At 36.2% G+C, this 21,985-nt stretch overlaps 1 protein-coding gene across 1 annotated transcript in view; it reads left to right on the forward strand.

The window, feature by feature from the left end:
- Positions 1-21,985, forward strand: part of CCSER1 (coiled-coil serine rich protein 1) — a 1,459,661-nt gene that overhangs the window by 999,319 nt on the left and 438,357 nt on the right. The gene's annotated exons all lie outside the window — the stretch shown is intronic.

Raw genomic sequence — 21,985 nt, forward strand, 5'->3', positions numbered from 1 at the left:
TCCAGTCCAGTCACCTACCTCTGTCTCACTCACATCAACTTCTCGCAGCAACTACACTGAACATCTTGCAGTTCATCAATTAAAACACTACTCTTCACACCTCATACATTTGCCAGTGTTTTTTCCTTTATCTACAATGTCCTCTCCTTCCTCATCCTCATCCTACCCTCTTTATTGGGGTTGTTTCCTTCAAAGATGTGTGGACTGACAGTTAATATTCTGTGTTTACATCTGTTAGCAATTACAGTCATCTGTTTTAATTACCTGTTTACTTTGCTGTGTTATCATCAACCTGTGAGCATCTTTAAATTCTTTTACCCAGAATTCTACTCTAATTTTTTCCATCTCCCATCCTGATCTACAATGGATACCCTAAAATCTTTCTTTTCAATACTATTTAATTTATAAGTATATATAAAAAGTAAGCTCCCCAACATTAGGAGAATTCTTTGTGTTTTCTGAATATAATGGATATCTTATATTTAAACTGTGAGATAGTATTATAAGATGTATGTAGAAAAAACGAAAAGTATGAATTTATTCAAACTTTTCCCAATATGAAATATCACTGATAATTGATAAAGATAGGTTTTATCAAAATCTATTTATTCATTTTGAGTTATTTTATTTTTACAAAACTACTTGTGAATCACGGTTCTTATTTTTTTGTAACTATGTCAACTTATACAATATGAGAGAAACTGAAGTTCCCTCTTCATTTTTACTGGCTATGGCACACACATTTGTATTGAAATAATTTGATTTTATAATTTAAAAATTTAAACTTGGTAGCTTTCCCTAAAACTAAAAACCCTAACTTAATAGGGAATTCAAAAATTCACTTTAAATAGTGATTATACAAATGTTGATAAAAATTCTTTTTAAAAAAACAAGTTCTACCTTTATTTTAGATTCTGGGGTTACATTGCACATTTGTTACATGGGCATATGGCATGATGCTGAGGTTTGGGCTATGAATGATCTGTCACCCAGGTGGTGAGCATAGTAACACCATAGGTAACTTTTCAAACCTTGTCCCTCTCCCTTCCTCTTTGCTCAAGTAGTCCCTAGTGTCTGTTGTTGCCATCTTTATGTCCCTGAGTACTCAGTGTTTAGTTCCTGCTTACAAGTAAAAACATGTGGTATTCGGTTTTCTGCTCTTGGGTTAATTTATTTAGAAAAATGAATTCCTGCTTAATCCATGTTGCTGTAAGGTACATGATGTTTTCATTCTTTTTTATGGCTGCATAGTATTCCAAGGTGTAAATGTACCACATTTTTTTTATCCAGTCCACCATTGATGAGAAACTAGATTGATTCCCTCTCTTTACTATTTAAATACCACTTATCGTCTATTTTGTGCTGAGCATTGTGCTACATCCTTCATCAGAACAACAATTTGAGGACTGATTTTTCTTAATTTATAAAAGAATCAAATTAGAATAAGAGACTTTATTATTTCTAAGTGCACTGTAATTTGCATTTATCTCTTAGCAGATATTGAACAAAAAGAAAAAAAGATACAAGAGGTAGTGTGATGCAGAGAAGGGGACAAATGTACTCATTGTAGTTCGGAACTTTGCAGGAGTGTTGGAGTCCTGAAGTGGTCTGATTAATAAAAGCTATCTTTCAAGACCCATAGAAAAATGCATATAAAATATCATAAATATTTGTGGTAACATTTAAGAGTAGAGCTGATATGTGAAATCTAGAAAATTAAATTTTGGAAATTATGTTAAACACTTATCTAGTGTCTAATATACATTTGTAATCGACAAAAGAACAGTGATTAAAAATAAAAGCAATACCAATTGATTCTCTGAAACCCTTTTGTATAGATATGCCAGATACTGTTTTTCAGCCAGTCCATTGAGACTAGTTTGCTTTACAGCTTCTTATTTTGAAAAAGTACAAAGAAAGTACTTGTTCATGAGAAAAAGTTAACTGAGGAGAAATTACATGTACCTTGGGAGTAAGTAAAATATTTCTTCTTTAATTTTCTTAGATGATTCTTATTAAATAGTTCTTTTATAGATGCACAGAAATAATGAAAAATGATCTCATTGACATTGTGCTTTATTCCTAATGACTGGTTAGATAATTATTAGGAATAAAGGTAGAGTGTATAAAATTATTTTTAGATTTAAACTTCAGGCTCTTAGTATATATTAGAAAAATTGTTCCCTTCCTTGAACCACACCATTTATATTTGATAATAGAGTGTAATGATGAGAAAAAGATAATAGAAAAGCAGAAAATAAAAGGACTTTAATTCATTTTGGTGTGATTATTATAGCTGTATAAATTATAGTAAAATATTAAATATATTTTACTTTTAAGATATCAATTTATTGGTAATATTGCTTAATAATAGTCCTTTAGAACTCCAGTTGTAAAACTGTTTTCTAAGCTCTTGGTCTTTCAGATTTAGAATAACTTTTAAAAGCTGTATCTTAAAAAATACTTCATATTTTGGCTATTAGAATATATTTACATTCTTTTCTGAGTCTATAAAAAGTATAAAACACAATCTTTACCATTTGGAATTCAAGAAAGTATTAATTCATCATGTTTTATTAAAGAGGAAATTTTTTTCCATACAACCTGTACATGTCTTCTAGTAAAAATTAATTACTCAGCTGGAGTGACACCATTTTTGCAATAAAAATTAGTAGTTGGAGATCTTTTTTTTTCATTGATTGCTTTTGATGCCTAAATTCCATTCCCATGTGATATTCGAATGTAGCCTGGTATTAAGGAAGACATCTGATTAAGTTTTCTTTTCTTTTATTACTTTTTAAATTTCAACTTTATTTTAGTTTCGGGGGGTACATGTCCAGTTTTGATACAGGCATATATTGCGTGATGCTGAGGTTTGTCATATGATTGGACCTGTCACCCAAGTAGTGAGCATAGCATCCAATGGGTAGTTTTTCAACCCTGGCACCCCTCCTTCCCTCCCAGTTTTTATAGTACCCAGTGTCTACTGTTGCCATGTTTATGGTCATGTATGTCCGATATTTAGCTCCCACTTAAAAGTGAAAACATGTGGTATTTGGTTTTCTGTTTCTACATTAATTTACTTAGGATAATGGCCTCCAGCTCCATCCATGTTGCTGCAAAGGATATGATTTCATTCTTTTTTTTTTTTTTTTTTTTTTTGAGACAGAGTCTCGCTCTGTCACCCAGGCTGGAGTGAAGTGGCACAATCTCGGCTCACTGCAACCTCTACCTCTTGGGTTCAAGTGATTCTCCTGCCTCAGCCTCCTGAGTAGATGGGATTACAGGCACCTGCCACCACCTGACTAATTTTTGTATTTTTAATAGAGACTGGTTTTCACCATGTTGGCCAGGGTGGTCTCGAACTTCTGACCTCAGGTGATCTGCCCGCCTTGGCCTCCCAACGTGCTGGGATTATAGGCATGAACCACCGTGCCTGGTCCAATTTCATTCTTTTTTATGATGGTGTAGTGTCTCATGGTGTATATGTACCACATTTTCTTTATCCAATCCACTATTGATGAGCACCTACGTTGATGCCATTATCTTTGCTATTGTGAATAGTGCTGCAATGGACATTTGAGTGCATGTGTCTTTTTGGTAGAACAATTTTTTTTCCTTTGGGTAAATACCCAGTAATGTGACTGCTGGGTTGAGTGGTAGTTCTAGTTTTAGTCCTTTGAGAAATCTCTAAACTGCTTTCTACAGTGGCTGAATTAAGTTACATCCCAACCAACAGTGTATAAGCATTCCCATTTCTCTGCAGCCTCACCAACAGTTGTTTTTTGCCCTTTTAATAAAAGCCATTCTGACTCATAAGAGATAGTATTTCATTGTTGTTTTGATTTGCATTTATTTGATGATTAGAGATTTTGAGCATTTTTTCATATGTTTGTTAGCTGCTTGCATGTCTTCTTTTGAGAAGTGTCTGTTCATGTCTTTTAATGATGTTATTTGTTTTTTATTTGTTGATTTAAGTTCCTTGTAGATTCTGGATATTAGACCTTTGTCAGATTCAAAATTTGTGAATATTTTCTCCAATTCTGCAGATTGTCTGCTTACCCTGTGATATGATTTTGTTGTGTCCCCACCCATATCTCACCTTGAATTGTAATAATCCCCACGTGTCAAGGGTGGGGGACAGGTGGAGATAACTGAATCATGGGGGCAGTTTCCCCCCATACTGTTCTTGTGGTAGTGAATAAGTGTCACAAGATCTCATGGTTTATAAAGGAGAGTTCCCCTGAACAAGCTCTCTCTCTTGCCTGCCACCATGTAAGATGTGCCTTTGACTCTTGCTTTCTGCCATGATTGTGAGGTCTCCCTAGCCATGTGGAACTGTGAATCCATTAAACCTCTTTCCTTTATAAATTACCCAGTGTTGGGTATGTCTTTATTAGCAACATGAGAACAAACTAATATACTCTGTTAGTTTCTTTTGCTGTGCAAAAAGCTCTATAGTTTAATTAGATCCACTTGGTAATTTTTGTTTTTGTTATGATTGCTTTTGAGGACTTAATCATCAATTATTTGCCAAGGCTGATGTCCAACATGGTGTTTCCTCGGTTTTCTTATAGGATTTTCATAGTTCAAGGTCTTACTTTTAAATCTTTAATCCACCTAGAGTTAATTCTTGTATATGTACAAGTATACAAGAATTGAAAAGTAGGAGTCTAGTTTCTTTCTTCTACATATATTTAGCCAGTTATTGCAACATCATTTATTGAATAGAGAGTCCTTTCCTTATAGTGTATTTTTGTAGACTTTGTAAGAGATTAGGTAGCTGGAGGTGTGTGGCTTTTTTCTGCATTCTCTATTCTCTTCCTTTGGACTGTGTGTCTGTTCTTGTACCAGCACCATGCTATTTTGGTTACTGTAACTTTGTAGGGTAGTTTGAATTTGGGTAATGTAATCCCTCCTGCTTTGTTCTTTTTGCTTAGGGTTAATTTGGCTATTTGAACTCTTTTTTGGTTCCATCTGAATTTTAGAATAGTTTTTCTTAATACTGTGAAAAATGATTCACTAATTTTATAGGAGCAGTGTTGAATCTGTAGATTGCTTTGGGCAGTAGGGCCATTTTAAGGATATTGATTCTTCCAATCCATGAACATGGAATATTTTTTTTCATTTGTTTGTGTCATCACTGATCTCTTTCAGCAGTTTTTTTGTAGTTTTCCTTGTAGAGATCTTTCACCTCCTTGGTTAGATGTGTTTCTAGGTATTTTTGTGTGTGTGTGGCTATTGTGAATTTGATTTTTTTTTTAATTTGGCTCTCAACTTGAACATTATTGGTGTATAGAAATGTTAAAGATTTTTGTATATTTACTTTGTATCCTGAAACTTTACTGAAGTTGTTTATCAGCTCTGGGTACCTTTTGGCAGATTATGTAGCGTTTTCTAGGTATAAGATTATGTCATCAGTGAAGAGACATAATTTGACTTCTTTTTCTATTTGTATGCTTTTTATTTATTTATCTTGCCTGATTGCTCTAATTAGGACTTCCAGTACTATGTTGAATAGGAGTGGTGTGAGCGGGCATCCTTGTCTTGTCCCAGGTCTTAAGGTGAATGCCTCTAGCTTTTGCCCATTCAGTATAATGTTGGCTAAGGGTTTGTCATAGATGGTTCTTATTATTTTGAAGTATGTTACTTCAATGCCTAGTTTCTTTAGTATTTTTTTTATCATGAAGTGGTGTATTTTATTGAAAGCTTTTTCTTCATCTACTGAGATTATCATATGGTTTTTGTTTTCAATTTTATGTGGTAAATCACACTTACTGATTTGTGTATGTTGAACCCACATTGCATCCCAGGAATAAAGCCTACTTGATTGTGTTGAATTAACTGTTTTATGTGCTGCTGGGTTTGGTTTGGCAGTATTTTATTGAGGCTTTTTGTATCTATGTTCATCAGGGATATTAGCCTATAGTTTCCATTTTTTATTGTGTCTTTGTCAGATTTCGGTATCAAGACAATGCTAACTTTGTGCAATGTGTTAGAGATAAGTCCCTCCTTTTTGATTTTTTTGGAATAGTCTCAGCAGCTTTTGTACCAGCTCATCTTTGTTTATCTGGCAGAATATACAAAGGGTTTTTATTCTTTGGTAGGTATTTTAAATCACTGACTCAATTTTAGAACTCATTATTGGTCTGTTCAGGGTTTTAATTTCTTCTTGATTCAATAATTGTTGGTCATGTGTTTCCAGGAATTTATCCTTTTTTTTTCTAGATTTTCTAGTTTATGTGCATATAGGTATTCATAATGGTCTCTGAGGATCTTTGGATTTTTGTGGGATTGGTTATAATGTCATTTTTGTTGTTTCTGATTTGCATATTTGGATCTCCTCTCTTTTTTTCTCTGTGAGCCTAGGTAACGTTCTATAGACCTCGTTTATTCTTTCAAAGAATCAATTTTTATTTTTGTTGATCTTTTGTATGAATTTTTGGGTCTCAATTTCATTTAGTTCTGTTTGGATTTTAGTTATTTATTTTCTTATGGTGCCTTCGGGGTTAGTTTGTTGTCATTTTTTCTAGTTTCCAGGTTGATGTTATATTCTTAATTTGACATCTTTCTATCTTCTTGATGTAAGCATTTAGCACTATAACCTGTCCTCTTAATACTTTTTTTTTTTTAATGCATTCTGGAGATTTTGGTATGTTGTGTCTTTGTTTTCTTTTATTTCCAACAAGTTTTGGATTTCTGCCTTAATTTCATTGTTTGTACAAAGGGCATTCAGAAACAAGTTATTTAGTTTCTGTGTAATTGCATGGTTTTTCAGATGCTGTTTGTATTGATTTCTAGTTTTTATTTTACTGTGGTTCTAGAATATGCTTGATAGGATTTTGATTTTTAAAAAATTTGTTGAGACTTGCTTTATAGCCCAGAATGTTGTCAATCTTGAAGCACGCACTGTGTGCAGATGAGAACATATATTGTTTGATTTTAGGTGGAATACTCTGTTGATGTCTATTAGGTCTAATTGGTCAAGTTTTGAATTTAAGTTCAGTATTTCTTTGTTAGTTTTCTGCCTTGATTATCTGTCTAACACTGTTAGTGGTGTGTTAAAGTATCCCCTATTATTCTGTGTCTGTCTAAGTCTTTTTGTAGGTCTGGAAATACTTGTTTATGATCTGGGTCCTCCAAAACTGGGTATGTATATGTTTAAAATAGTTCAGTCTTCTTGTTCAATTGAAACTAATATCATTATGTAATGCTCTTCATTGTCTTTTGTTATTGCCATTGGTTTAAAGTATGTTTTATCTAATACATGAATAGTGTTCCCTACTCTTTTTTTGTTATCCATTTGCATAATAGTTCTTCTCTGTCCCTTTACTTTGAGCCTATCGGTGTCGTAACATGTGAGATGTTCTCTTGAAGGCAAAAAAAGATTAGATCTTGTTTTCTTTCCAGCTTGCCATTCTGCATTTTAAGTAGGGTGTTTAGACCATTTACATTTAAGCTTAATATTGATATGTGAGGTTTTGATCTTGCTGTGGTGTTGTTAGCTGGTTGCTTTGAGGTCTTAATAGTGTAGTTACATTTTAGGGTCTGTGGGCTATATACTTAAGTGTGTTTCTGTGGTAGTGAGTATTTTTCTTTCATTTCTATCTTTAAATCTCTCTTCAGCATCACTGTAAGGCTTGCATAGTGGTAACAAACTCTCTTACTGCTTGCATGCCTGGAAAATATTTTATTTCTCCTTTACTTACACAGCTTAGTTTGGCAGGATATGAAATTGTTGGTTGGGACTTATTTTCTTTAAGGATGCTGGAAATGGACTCCTAATCTCTTCTGGCTTTTAAGGTTCAAGCCAAGGTGTCAACTGTTAGCCTAATATGTTTCCCTTTGTAAGTGATATGACCCTTTTGTTTAGCTGCCATTAACATTTTTTCTTGCACATTGACCTTCAAAAGTCTGATGACTATGTGTCTTGGGGATGTTCATCTTATATAATATTTTGCAAATATTCTCTGAATTTCTTGAATTTGCATGCTATCCTCTCTAGAAAATATGTTTTCCAAGTGGCCTACTACTCTCTCCTCTTCACTCTCAGGAATGCCAATGAATCATAGATTTGGTCTCTCTGTACAATCACGTATTTCTTGGAGGCTTTGCTCATTTTTTAAAATTATTATTTTTATGTTTATCTAACTGGACTGATTCAAAGAACCGGTCTTTCAGTTCTAAAATTCTTTCCTCAGCTTGGTCTATTCTGTTGTTATGACTTCCAACTATATTTTGAAATTTCTGTAGTGAATTTTTCAATTCCAGAATTTCAGTGGGTTCCTTCTTAATATGGTGATATTGGCTTTCCAGTTAGGATTCATTTTTTGGCTTTCTTTGGATTTCAGCGTTTGGATTTCAACATTCTCTTGAATCTTGTTGAGCTTATTTGTCACCCTGATTCTGAATTTTATGTCTGTCATTTCAGACATCTCAATCTGGTTAGGATCCACTGGGGAGCTAATGCAATTTTTGCAGGTAAGGAATCACTCAGGCTTTTTGAACTGTTGGCATTTTTGTGCTGATTCTTTCTCATCTGAGGGTGCCAGTGTTTCTTTGTTTCTTTCTTTTTCTTCTTCTTTTTTTTTTTTTGAAATTGCTGTTGTTTGTGTAGAGTTTTGTTTTTATATTCTTTTTTTCCCTTGAGATTTTCATTGTGGTGTATGTTGTGTATAGTCAATTGGCTTTATTTCTTCGTGCTTTCAGAGGGCCAAGGCTGTGTATGGGTTTTTTAAGTTGATAGTTTCCTTCATGGGCTTTCACAGGTGTTGTATGTGAAGGAATTTATTTTTGTTTGGTGGTGTAGTTTAGACTGTAACTTAGTAGATGGCACTTAAGAGTAAGGGTAGGCTCTTAGCTGCGTGCCTGTTTTGCATTTCAGTGTGTATGCAACAATGCTCTGGGAAAGGGAGACAGAGGGCAGGAGATGACTCCTTCACCAAGTCTGTTTCTGGGCCTTGGTGGAGCCCCTTTCAATTACTGGCACTGTGCTTATGTTTCCTTAGCCTCAAGGCAGGCTTTGGCGGGCTGTGCTTTTCTCTCCATTAAGAACAGTTCAAGATGAAAGTCAGGTAACCAGGAGACCCACAATTCCCCAGGGTTCCAGTGGTCCTTTGAGCTTGGCAGAATCAGTGAGTTTTGGGATATGTCTGCAGTTGGTCTGGTGATGCAGTAGGTCAAGAGTGAGGGAACGCCAGGCAGGGCGGTGGTTCCATGGGTGTGCAACTGGTGTGGCACTAACAGCCTGGTATTTTTAGCCCAGTTGACAGCTGTGGGACTTGCCCAGCTCATTCTCCCCCAATCCAGTGAGTCTCTCCAGCACCTGCCCCAGGAGCAGGCCCAGCCAGCTAAGTTTTTCCCCAGACTTCTCTTGCCAGATGGCTGTGCTCTTCCAGGTGTTCAGAGCCATGGGGCTGTCTGGGTAAAAAGCTGTTGCTGGCTAACAGGCGTACCCTCCTGCACCAGTCTTTCAGAGGGAGAGATTCCCCTCTCCCATGCCAGCACATGAACCCACTCCACATTCTTCTCAGTTTTCTGATAGTGGGGGCTCCTCCTCCAGTAGAGATCAGCTCAATACTCTTAGGCAGTGTGCTTGAATTCCCTGGGGGTTGGAACCAGGTCTGCAGTTTTATTTTCTGGCCCCTTAGGGTGGAGCACCAGCTGTGCTGGGAGTGGTGGGGGTGGGCTCTCTCCTGCTCCTAGGCAGCCAGCAAAACCCTATTTTAATTGTTCACCAAAAATTCAAATGAAAATTAGGTAATGTATCATGAAATAGTTAAATATATTCATGATAAAAATGTACTGTCTGTTAGGAGAGAAAAAATGATACACTTAAAACACTAAAAACATTAATTGAAGGAATATTTTAAGATTTTACAGCTACAGTAACTGCCTAGGCAGGAAATTCTCACATACAACTTCTTCATTTCTGAAGATATAATGTTTTTAATATGCTCTATGTATTTATTTAGTAGATATCGATTTTATTTAAGGATACAAACAAAAATGTATCTACCTAGAATTCAAGATTATTTTATTTGCTTGATTTTACCATAGATAGGTTAACTAGAGTAGTAACATGGAACAGAGAATCAAAATGGCTCCTATAGTGTCTTTCATAATTTAAGAAAATTTATAATAGTGCAATATATGTAGTGCAAAACTTTTATCATAGCAACCCTTAAGGATAATTCTTACATTAGTGATGGGACATTGTATCTTACAATGTGGTCTAATCCATTTTTATATACCTTTAATTGTTCTAAATTACTCTCTTCAATTGAGACTCATTTATTCATTGAACAAAAGTTCATTGAGCTCTTAAGATATACCAGGCAGAGTTTTCGAAGCTGGAACTCTATTAATGAGACAAACTGACTTGATTCTTGTGGGAGTAGATTAAAAAAATAAAATAAAATAAATTCCCTCCTTCCTTTAATTAGTATTTCCTGAAAGCTTACTAAGTGCCAGACATTCTTTTTTATTTATTTATTTATTTTTGTTATTATACTTTAAGTTCTAGGGTTCATGTGCACAACGTGCAGGTTTGTTACATATGTATACATATGCCATGTTGGTGTGCTGCACCCATTAACTCATCATTTACATTAGGTATATCTCCTAATGCTATCCATCCCCCATCCCACCACCCCATGACAGGCCCTGGTGTGTGATGTTCCCCATCCTGTGTCCAAGTGCTCTCATTGTTCAAATCCCACCTATGAGTGAGAACATGCAGTGTTTGGTTTTCTGTCCTTACGATAGTTTGCTCAGAATGATGGTTTCTAGCTTCATCTGTGTCCCTACAAAGGACATGAACTCATCCTTTTTTATGGCTGCATAGTATTCCATGGTGTATATGTGCCACATTTTCTTAATCTAGTCTATCATTGATGGACATTTGTGTTGGTTCCAAATCTTTGCTATTGTGAATAGTGCCGCAATAAACATACTTGTGCATGTGTCTTTATAGCAGCATGATTTATAATCCTTTGGGTATATACCCAGCAATGGGATGGTTGGGTCAAATGATATTTCTAGATCTAGATCCCTGAGGAATTGCCACACTGTCTTCCACAATGGTTGAACTAGTTTACAGTACCACCAACAGTGCAAAAGTGTTCCTATTCCTCCACATCCTCTCCAGCACCTGTTGTTTCCTGACTTTTTAATGATCACGATTCTAACTGGTGTGAGATGGTATCTTATTGTGGTTTTGATTTGCATTTCTCTGATGGCCAGTGATGATGAGCATTTGTTCATGTGTCTGTTGGCTGCATAAATGTCTTCTTTTGAGAAGTGTCTGTTTATATCCTTTGCTCACTTGTTGATGGGGTTGTTTGATTTTTTCTCATAAATTTGTTTAAGTTCTTTGTAGATTCTGGATATTAGCCCTTTGTCAGATGGGTAGATTGCAAAAATGTTCTCCCATTCTGTAGGTTGCCTATTCACTCTGATGGTAGTTTGTTTTGCTGTGCAGAGGCTCTTTAGTATAATTAGATCCCATTTGTCAATTTTGGCATTTGTTGCCATTGCTTTTGGTGTTTTAGACATAAAAACCTTGCCCATGCCTATGTCCTGAATGGTATTGCTGAGGTTTTCTGCTAGAGTTTTTTATCGTTTTAGGTCTGACATTTAAGTCTTTAATCCATCTTGAATTAATTTTTATATAAGGTATAAGGAAGGGATCCAGTTTCAGCTTTCTACATATGACTAGCCAGTTTTCCCAGCAGCATTTTTAAAATAGGGAATCCTTTCCCCATTTCTTGTTTTTGTCAGATTTGTCAGAGATCAGATGGTAGTAGATGTGTAGTATGATTTCTGAGGGCTCTGTTCTGTTCCATTTGTCTATATCTCTGTTTTGGTACCAGTACCATGCTGTTTTGGTTACTGTAGCCTTGTAGTATAGTTTGAAGTCAGGTAGCGTGATGCCTCCAGCTTTGTTCTTTTGGCTTAGGATTGCCTTGGCAATGTGGGCTCTTTTTTGGTTCCATGTGAACTTTAAAGTAGTTTTTTCCAATTCTGTGAAGAAAGTCATTGATAGCTTGATGGGGATGGCATTGAATCTATAAATTACCTTGGGCAGTATGGCCATTTTCATGATATTGATTCTTCCTATCCATGAGCATGGAATGTTCTTCCATTTGTTTGTATCCTCTTTTATTTCATTGAGCCATGGTTTGTAATTCTCCTTGAAGAAGTCCTTCACATCCCTTGTAAGTTGGATTCCTAAGTATTTTATTCTCTATGAAGCAATTGCGAATGAGAGTTCACTTATGATTTGGCTCTCTGTTTGTCTGTTATTGCTGTATAAAAATGCTTGTGATTTTTGCACATTGATTTTGTACCCTGAGACTTTGTACCCTGAGCTGAAGTTGTTTATCAGCTTAAGGAGACTTTGGGCTGAGATGATGGGGTCTTCTAAATATACAATCATGTCATCTGTAAACAGGGACAATTTGACTCCCTCTTTTCCTAATTGAATACACTTTATTTCTTTCTCCTGCCTGATTGACCTGGCTAGAACATCCAACACTATGTTGAATAGGAGTGGTGAGAGAGGGTATCCCTGTCTTGTGTGCCAGTTTTCAAAAGGAGTGATTCCAGTTTTTGCCTGTTCAGTATGATATTGGCTGTGGGTTTGTCATAAATAGCTCCTATTATTTTGAGACACGTCCCATCAATACCTAACTTATTGAGAGTTTTAAGCATGAAGGGCTGTTGAATTTTGTCAAAGGCCTTTTCTGCATCATGTGGTTTTTGTCTTTGGTTCTGTTTATATGATGGATTACATTTATTGATTTGCATATGTTGAACCAGCCTTGCATCCCAGGGATGAAGCCCACTTGATCATGATGGATAAGCTTTTTGATGTGCTGCTGGATTCGGTTTGCCAGTACTTTATTGAGGATTTTTGCACTGATGTTCATCATGGATATTGGTCTAAAGTTCTCTTTTTTTGTTGTGTGTCTGCCTGGCTTTGGTATCAGGATGATGCTGGCCTCACAAAATGAGTTAGGGAGGATTCCCTCTTTTTCTATTGATTGAATAGTTTCAGAAGGAATGGTACTAGCTCCTCTTTGTACCTCTGGTACAATTTGGCTGTGAATCCCTCTGGTCCTGGACTTTTTTTGGTTGGTAGGCTATTAATTATTGCCTCAATTTCAGAGCCTGTTAGTGATCTACTCAGGGATTCAACTTCTTCCTGGTTTAGTCTTGGGAGGGTGCATGTGTCAAGGAATTTATCCATTTCTTCTAGATTTTCTAGTTTATTTGCATAGAGGTGTTGATAGTATTCTCTGACGGTAGTTTGTATCTCTGTGGGATCAGTGGTGATATCCACTCTATCATTTTTTATTGCATCTATTTCGTTCTTCTCTTTTTTCTTCTTTATTAGTCTTGCTAGTGGCCTATCAATTTTGTTGATCTTTTCAAAAAACCAGCTCCTGGATTCATTGATTTTTTGAAGGGTTTCTTGTGTCTCTATTTCCTTCAGTTCTGCTCTGATCTTAGTTTCTTCTTACCTTCTGCTCGCTTTTGAATGTATTTGCTCTTGCTTCTCTAGTTCTTTTAATTGTGATGTTAAGTGTCAATTTTAGATCTTTCTTGCTTTCTCTTGTGGGCATTTAGTGCTATGAATTTCCCTCTACACACTGCTTTAAATGTGTCCCAGAGATTCTGGTATGTTGTGTCTTTGTTCTCATTGGTTTCAGAGAACATCTTTGTTTCTGCCTTAATTTCTTTATGTACCCAGTAGTCATTCAGGATCAGGTTGTTCAGTTTCCACGTAGTTGAGTGGTTTTTAGTGAGTTTCTCAATCTTGAGTTCTAACTTGATTGCACTGTGGTCTGAGAAACAGTTTGTTATAATTTCTGTTGTTTTACATTTGCTGAGGAGTGCTTCCCTTCCACCTATGTGGTCAATTTTGGAGTAAGTGTGATGTGGTGCTGAGAAGAATGTATATTCTGTTGATTTGGGGTGAAGAGTTCTGTAGATGTCTATTAGGTCCACTTGGTGCAGAGCTGAGTTCAATTCCTGGATATCCTTGTTAACTTTCTGTCTCATTGATCTGTCTAATGTTGACAGTGGGGTGTTAAAGTCTCCCATTATTATTGTGTGGGAATCTAAGTCTCTTTATAGGTCTCTAAGGACTTGCTTTATGAATCTGTGTGCTCCTGTTTTGGGTGCATATATATTTAGGATAGTTAGCTCTTCTTGTTGAATTGATCCCTTTACCATTATGTAGTAGCCTTCCTTATCTCTTTTGATCTTTGTCCTTTTAAAGTCTGTTTTATCAGAGACTAGGATTGCAACCCCTGCTTTTTTTTGTTTTCCATTTGCTTGGCAGATCTTCCTCCATCCCCTTATTTTGATCCTATGTGTGTCTCTGCACATGAGATAGGTCTCCTGAATACAGCACACTGATGAGTCTTGACTCTTTAGCCAATTTGCCAGTCTGTATCTTTTAATTGGAGCATTTAGCCTGTTTACATTTAAGGTTAATATTGTTATGTGTTAATTTGATCCTGTCATTACGATGTCAGCTGGTCATTTTGCTCATTAGTTGATGCAGTTTCTTCCTAGCATCAATGGTCTTCACAATTTGGCATGTTTTTGCAGTGGTTGGTGCCAGTTGTTCCTTTCTATGTTTAGTGCTTCCTTCAGGAGCTCCTGTAAGGCAGGCCTTGTAGTGACAAAATCTCTCAGCATTTGCTTGTCTGTAAAGGATTTTGTTTCTCCTTCCCTTAGGAAGCTTAGTTTGGCTGGATATGAAATTCTGAGTTGAAAATTCTTTTCTTTAAGAATGTTGAATATTAGCCCCCACTCTATTCTGGCTTGTAGAGTTTCTGCCGAGAGATCTGCTGTTAGGCTTCCCTATGTGGGTAACCCATCCTTTCTCTCTGGCTGCCCTCAATATTTTTTCCTTCATTTCTACTTTGGTGAATCTAACAATTATGTGTCTTGGAGTTGCTCTTCTCAAGGAGTATCTTTGTGGCTTTCTCTGTATTTCCTGAATTTGAATGTTGGCCTGCCTTGCTAATTTGGGGAAGTTCTCCTGGATAATATCCTGCAGAGTGTTTTCCAACTTGGTTCCATTCTCCCCATCACTTTCAGATGTAGATTTGGTCTTTTCACATAGTCCCATATTTCTTTGAGTCTTTGTTCATTTCTTTTTACTCTTTTTTCTCTAAACCTCTCTTCTCACTTCATTTCATTCATTTGATCTTCAATCACTGATACTCTTTCTTCCACTTGATCAAATCGGCTACTGAAGCTTGTGCATGCATCGTGTAGTTCTTGTGCCATGGTTTTCAGCTCCATCAGGTCATTCAAAGTCTTCTCTACACTGTTTATTCTAGTTAGCCATTTGTCTAATCTTTCTTCAAGGTTTTTAGCTTCTTGGCGATGGGTTCAAACATCCTCCTTTAGCTCAGAGAAGTTTGTTATTACCGATCTTCTGAAGCCTTCTTCTCTCAACTTGTCAAAGTCATTCTCCATCCAGCTTTGTTCTGTTGCTGGCGAGGAGCTGTGTTCCTTTGAAGGCACTCTGATTTTTAGAGTTTTCAGCTTTTTTGCTCTGGTTTCTCCCCATCTTTGTGGTTTTATCTACCATTGGTCTTTGATGATTGTGACATACCGATGGTATTTTGGTGTGGATGTCCTTTCTGTTTGTTGGTTTTCCTTCTAACAGTCAAGACTGTCAGCTGCAGGTCTGTTGGAGTTTGCTGGAGGTCCACTTCAGACCCTGTTTGCCTGGGTATCACCAGCAGAGGCTGCAGAACTGCAAATATTACAGAACAACATATGTTGCTGCCTGATGCTTCCTCTGCAAGCTTCATCTCAGAGGGGCACCCAGTTGTATGAGGTGTCAGTCGGCCCCTACTGGGAGGTGCCTCCCAGTTAGGCTACTCGTGGGTCAGGGAACCACTTGAGGAGGCAGTCTGTCCGTTCTCAGATCTCAAACTTTGTGCTGAGAGAACCACTACTCTCTTCAAAGCTGTCAGACAGGGACATTTAAGTCTGCAGAAGTTTCTGCTACCTTTTGTTCAGCTATGCCCTGCCCCCAGAGGTGGAGTCTACAGAGGCAGGCAGGCCTCCTTGAGCTGTGGTGGGCTCCACCCAGTTGAAGCTTCCCTGGCTGCTTTGTTTACCTACTCAAGCCTCAGGTATGGCAGACGCCCCTCCCTCAGCCTTGCTGCTGCCTTGCAGTTCCATCTCAGACTGCTGTGCTAGCAGTGAGCAAGGCTCTGTGGGTGTGGGACCCTCTGAGCCAGGCACAGGATATAATCTCCTGGTGTGCCACTTGCTAAGACCATGGGAAGAGTGCAGTATTACTGTGGGAGTGACCCGATTTTCCTGGTGCCGTCTGTTACGGTTTCCCTTGGTTTGGAAAGGGAATTCCCTGACCCCTTGCACTTCCTGGGTGAGGCAATACGTTGCCCTGCTCCTGGTCCATGAGCTGCACCCACTATCCTGCACCCACTGTCCAACAAGCCCCAGTGGGATGAACCCGGTACCTCAGTTGGAAATGCAGGAATCGCCTGTCTTCTGCATCACTCACGCTGGGAGCTGTAGACTGGAGCTGTTCCTATTTGGCCATCTTGGAAACTTTTTCCCAGACATTCTTTTTAAAATGATAGAAAGAAGTAAACCAATAACTATGCATATGAGATGAATACTGGATAATGATAAGAGCTTTACAGAAAATTAAAATTGGGTCATATAAAAATATTGATGCCTGATTTTATGTTACTCTATGTCAGGCACAGTTTTAAGTGCTCATTTAATCTTTTGAACTGCTACAAGTACTATATTAAGGCAATCTCCCATTTACAGATGAGGAAGTAGGGGCACAGAGAAGGTTGTCACCTTTCTAAAATCACATAGCTATTAAGTAGAAAAGGCAGAATTCAATCTCCAGCAATTTTCTTCCAAGGCCCATGTTTATTATTAAGTAACATAGGCTTTTCTGGCCTTAAAAAAAAATCCTAAAACCTAGAGGCTTAAAAGAGTATCCCATAATTCTTTGGGCTTGTCATAATGATTTTGAGATGCCTATTAGATATCTATTTGGAAATGTGATATGGTTTGGCTCTGCATCTCCACCCATATCTCACCTTGAATTGTAATAATCCCCACGTTTCATGGGAGGGACCTGCTAGGAGGTAATTGAATTATGGGGGTAGATTTTGTCCATGCTGTTCTTGTGATACTGAATGGTTTTATAAGGGGGAGTTCCCCTGCACAGGCCCTCTTCCCTGCTGCCATGTAAGATGGCTTTTTGCTCTTTCTTCATTTTCCTGCATGATTGTGAGCCCTCCCCAGCAATGTGGAACTGTGAGTCCATTAAACCTCTTTCCTTTATAAATTACCCAGTGTTGAGTATGTCTTTATTAGCAGCATGAGAACGGACTAATACAAGATATCAAGAAGAACTTTGGAAATAGGAGCGTGTAGCTCTATTGAGATGTCAGAGATAAAATACAATTTGGGAGTTATGAACAAGTAGAGAGGGTCAACTTTCCTGATCATTTTCATCTGATGATTCTAATTTTGTCTTATGAATGATATAGAATGAATTACTTCTCTCTTTTACTTGCTATATCTTCACATATTTGAAAATACATGGTTAATTATATCTCCCTTTATTCTATTAATCTCTTGCTGAAACTATCAAAAAATTGTAAGATAGAAAAGATAACAGGATATTGAAGGGGATGGAGAAACAGTAAAAATTAATGTAACATCAATATATACAGTTTAGAATGCGTGACAGTTTTCCATTAAAGGGATTCAAGAACAAGACCATATTTGGTTAGAATCATAGAAACTTGTGTTTTATCACATCCTTAAAAACTGAACACTGATATTAAGAAATACTAAGTATTTTAATATAATTTACATTATTATTATTTTAACTGTGGTAAGAAAAGTGTTATTAAGACCCTATGTTTTAGAAATAATGCTGAGATATTCATGGATGAGTGAATGTAATATCTGAAACTTGCTTCAAAATAGAGGGGGTAGATACTTGGGGACATAGGTATATAATATTGTTTATGTTGATAATATATGATATTGATAATTGTTGAAGGGAGGTGATGGCCAAATAGGGGTTCATTATATCTACTACTGTAAGTACTTGAAGTATCCCATTACAATAATTACAGTACATTACAGATAAAACACTAACAAATAATAAATGAAATAATCCTTGGACTTTACCTAGTATGGTCAACCATTAGATGCTTATTTCTACTCCACAAAATCACTATTACACCATCATTTGCTCTGTCCTTCACTTTAATAATGAAAAACTCCCTACTTTTAAAAAAATTTTACAACTTTTCTGATGCTTAGAAATTTACTTTTTATGTTGTCATAAATGTTGTCTCCCCAGAATTTCTCATATTTATTCTCCTTGTTTTTCAAATAATTTTTAGAGTCATCAAAGGAATGTATTTTAATTTAAAAAAAGCTTTAAAATATTCAAAAATTTTGAGCAATGGTGAGGGTCCAACTGAGATGACTAACCATAAATAAAAGCTATAAAACAGGAACTCCTTCATCTTTCTGAAATCAAATCTGTAAATCTCTCTTCATTTGCATGTTTTCTGTCTTCTCTCCTTTTAAATGCCAGACACCTTCCTTCTCTTGTCACAACAGTTTCTTCACTTATGCCCTAGATTTCATTTGCTGCCACCTTTGCTGGGATGTATTTTGGGTTATCATTCCTTTTCCTGCATTTTCACCTTATTCCTGCTAATAATTTCTTCTCATTGGGACATAATCTTATAGCAGTGATACTTACCAAAAAAGAAATCCTTACATCTCTATATTTTCTTCCATGTACTACCTTACTGATGGTCAATTTACTCTTCAATCACATTGATCTGGCTTCAGTTTCAATTGTTTATTATAGTGGATTCTTTCAAGGACATTTAATCTGTGCTAGAGTCTTGTGCAGTTAACCTAATACTAGCTCAGACCTCACTATAATTATTGTATAATTTACCCTCTAGAAAAATAAACTACTCTAGATAGAATGATCCTAAATTCATCTGTTTGTGTTGATGTCTTTCAGCAGCCAAAACTTACATTGTTGTTATTCAAAATCAGACTTGTTTACCAGAACTTAAGTACTAATAGTCATTTTAAGAAAATTTTGAGAAAGTGCTTAATACTGTAAGTTGAAATTAAGAAGTAACAACATAAGAGGAAAAGTAACAAGAAGAGGAAAATGGTTTTCTTCTTCTTTTCAGATGAGTAAGACAGCCTTATATTATAAGGCATTTCTCTTTAATTATCTTGTTATTAGAGTCACAATTTTTCCAATAGTATCTTTCTTTTATTTTCTCTTGGGATTTAAATGTGTTATCTGATATATAATGATACTTTCTTTTTGTACTTTGATATTCAATGTGCGGAAATCTTAAACTGTCTGAACATCAAATACAATGTGATTCAACAGGTGATAGTATGCTTCATGTATATTTATATCTCCATCTATATGGTAATGCCAGGGACAGCACTTAGAGTACCTGCTCCCACTTGGCTGGATCTTGTCTTTCCAGCATTTGTAACTTTTATTGCAAGGGAAATGTCAAACCTGATGCCCTAAGTACAGCACCCAATCTGGGAACCCTATCTCCCTGGCATATTCATGTTCTCCTTTACAGGTAGCATAATAAATGGCCAAACATCTTTTTGATTGTCCATGCTCCTTTTTCAAAGTCTTCTTATATTTAGTAGAGAATAGGCAAAGGAGATCTCATAAAGTTATTAAATCATTTCTTCAGGCAATAAGAGGGTCTTATTCTTCATTTCTACATGGATTTGTACTAAATTACAGAGTAGGGGTTGAAAGCAATATATTCTACTTCTCAGAAAGCCAAATTTGGTAAAACAAAATGTTGATTCTGATATTTATATCTAATGAGCCTACTGTCTTTGTAATATGAAAGGATTTGTACTACATCAGATGAAGTTTCAGTGTTAGATTTCATGGCATCAGTATTGAATGCTTCTCACTCAAAGCAGGAAAAGAACAGTATTTTGCACTTTCAGATCACTTGATTATCTCTCAGTTAGTATTAAATATGCTATTTGAAGGCTAAAATATACCAATAGCACAATTTTATGCTTTCTTTTTGCCTAATCATATAAATGATTTTACTTCATGAGGGTTATTCTTGTTGGTATGGAGTACCCTGCAAGGTGGCATCCTTTTGAGGCTCAAGGGAAAAGGATTATAGCACTGGAATCCTTCTCAGAAAAATCAGCAACTATTGTCTTCAAATTTATTCACTTTATCCCTATTCCAAAAATGCTTTCCCTCTTTTGTCATTAAAGGAAATTTTGCTCTACTATCATAAAATCATATAATATATCCTCTCTACTGTATGGCACATGGTATAATTTTGTGGTTAGTTTACAAAAACTTTTCTATGATATTCAATGGGAAAATTGGGAAATTTAAAACATTTCTCTCTCCCTCTCTTTCTGTGTGTGTGTGTGTCTCTCTCTCTCTCTCTCTCTCTCTCTCTCTCTCTCACTGGGATGGACACACATGCAGGCAAACGCACATGCACGCACACACACACACGGCTTTTTAAGACTTTAGTTTTGTTCACTAAGGGTCTCAGTAAGTCTAATTTGCACCTCAAAGTGGAACAGTGACTTCCTTATTTCTGGCTCAATCAGGTGAATCACATGAAATAACAAATACCATTGAAACAATGAATTGGAGAGTCAGAAGATAATTACCACGTAGGCATTACCAGAAGCGAGTCCATATTGGCTTGCTGTCTCAAAAACATCACTCCCTTTAAACATCTTACCAAAAGTACAGCTTTTAACTTTTCTTATTGCCTCCTCATTCTCTCACTCTAGGTCTTCCTGCAATTTAAGCTTTCTACAGTACAGCTCGGATCATATTTCTCCCCTCCTTAAGATTTTCAGTGATTTCCCATTGCTCATTAAATTAAGGACTTATCAGAATTTTAACATTTGAGATGTTACTAACATGTCCCCGACTACCTTTAATTTTGTCTTTTTCTCACATGTTCTCTGGGCTTCAGCAACTTATACTTTTCATGCTTCAGATAATACTATTTCTTCTGATTAGAGTGAGCCCTCTTACAACTCCGCCTGTCAAAATCTCAACCACTGTAAATGCCTATATTAAATCAATGCCATGCTGAAAACTTTTGACCCCAGTGGATTGGAAACCATATTAATTATTTCATTCTGTGTTCCATATTGACACTTGCCTTACCCTCCTATATTCTTGTCATCATGTTTTTCGATAAAAATATCTCCAAAAATTAAATGCCAGTATTAAAAACAAGATGGTATTATGTCTGTTAGTAGTATACATGTCCTTTTAAGATAAATTTGGAAACATAAATATTAATTATGAATGTACATAAGGTATTATTGGATCATAGTTGAGAAGCATTTTTGTCCTTTAAGAGTGGAAGAATTCTTCCCATTAATATTATTTTCTAATTGGGAATAAATATTTTCCTTACATTCTTTAGTAGTTTGTCAGAAAGAATGTGCAGCAGATAATTATTTTTAAAAATTAGAATCAGTGAATACATTCAGAAATTTCCTGTTGTGTATGAATAAAAACAGAATTTCAAATGCAACTGAGAAAATTTTTGATGAACAAAAACACAATTTTAAATGTAACCGAGAAAATTTTTGAGGATACCTAATCAAATTCTAAGAGATTTTTAATACCATGAATAAATGTATTATGAAATCATGATTTTTAGGCAATAACTAAAGCTAACTTTTTGTTTTTATTATACTTTAAATTCTAGGGTACATGTGCACAACATGCAGATTTGTTACATATGTATACATGTGCCATGTTGGTGTGCTGTACACATTAAGCAGTCATTTACAATAGGTATATCTCCTAATGCTATCCCTCCCCGCTCCCCCCACCCCACGACAGGCCCTGGTGTGTGAT

Source organism: Pongo pygmaeus, chromosome 3 (assembly GCF_028885625.2).
Source record: "Pongo pygmaeus isolate AG05252 chromosome 3, NHGRI_mPonPyg2-v2.0_pri, whole genome shotgun sequence".
Taxonomy (NCBI): Eukaryota; Metazoa; Chordata; class Mammalia; order Primates; family Hominidae; genus Pongo; species Pongo pygmaeus.